At 42.6% G+C, this 1,155-nt stretch overlaps 1 pseudogene; it reads left to right on the top strand.

The window, feature by feature from the left end:
• The first annotated feature begins 265 nt into the window (after nucleotides 1-265).
• LOC125168405 (40S ribosomal protein S6-like) lies at nucleotides 266-793 on the top strand (annotated as a pseudogene).
• The last annotated feature ends 362 nt before the right edge of the window (nucleotides 794-1,155 follow it).

Raw genomic sequence — 1,155 nt, 5'->3', positions numbered from 1 at the left:
CTCAGGTCATGATCTCACAGTTGGTGAGTTCAAGCCCCCTGTCAGGCTCTGTGCTGACAGCTCAGATCCTGAAGCCTGCTTCAGATTCTGTGCCTCTCTCTCTCTGCCCCTCCCCAACTCATGCTCTTTCTCTGTCTCTCAAAAATAAATGTTAAAAAAATTTTTTTAATAAAAAAAAGAAAAGCTAAGCTCTTGTCAAAGGTACGGTTGAATGCTAAAGCTTGCTCTTTTCCATGGCACCTTAGAGGCAGTAGGCTGTTTTAGGATGAAGCTGAACACCTGTCTCCCAGCTACTCGCTGCCAGAATCTCCTTAAAGTGGATGATGAATGCAAAACTTGTACCGTTTCTGAGAAGGGCATACCCACAGAAGTTGCTGCTGATGTTCTGGGTGAAGAATGGAAGGGTTACTTGGTCCAAATCAGTGGTGGCAATGACAACCAAGGCTTCCCCATGAAGCAGGGTGTCTTGACCCATGGCCATGTCTATCTGCTGCTCATTAAGGGTCATTCCTGCTACAGACCAAGAAGGACTGGGGAAAAAGAGCACAAATCTATTTGAGGTTGCATTGTGGGTGCTAGTCTCAGTGTTGTCAACTTGGTCATTGTAACAAAAGGGGAGAAGGATATTCCTGGACTCACTGATACCACTGTGCCTCATCACCTGGGACCCAAAAGAGCTAGCAGAATATGCAAACTTGCCAATCTCTCTAAAAAAGATGATGTTGGCCAGTGTATTGTGAGAAAGTCCGTAAACCAAGATAAGAGACCTAGAACCAAAGCACCCAAGATTTAGCATCCTGTTACTTCCTGTGTCCACCAACACACATGTTGACCTATTGCTCTGAAGAAACATTGTACTAAGAAAAATAAAGACAAGGCTGCAGAATATCCTCAACTTTTGGCCCAGTGAATGAAGGAGGCCAAATTAAAACACCAGGAACAGAATGCCAAGAGATGGAGGCTGTCCTCTCTGAGAGCTTCTCCTCTAGTCTGAGTCAAGTCAACAATGAGATTTTCTGAGAGTAACAAATAAGATCAGACTTCAAAAAACAAAATGCTATAGCTTGATAATGACATATTAGATAGATGATGATAGGTAGATAGATGATAGATAGATAGATAGATAGATAGATAGTAACATTTGCATATAATGTA

Source organism: Prionailurus viverrinus, chromosome B3 (assembly GCF_022837055.1).
Source record: "Prionailurus viverrinus isolate Anna chromosome B3, UM_Priviv_1.0, whole genome shotgun sequence".
Lineage (NCBI taxonomy): Eukaryota > Metazoa > Chordata > Mammalia > Carnivora > Felidae > Prionailurus > Prionailurus viverrinus.
The sequence above is the reverse complement of the archived record's forward strand: the minus strand, read 5'-3'. Positions and strand labels throughout refer to the sequence as shown.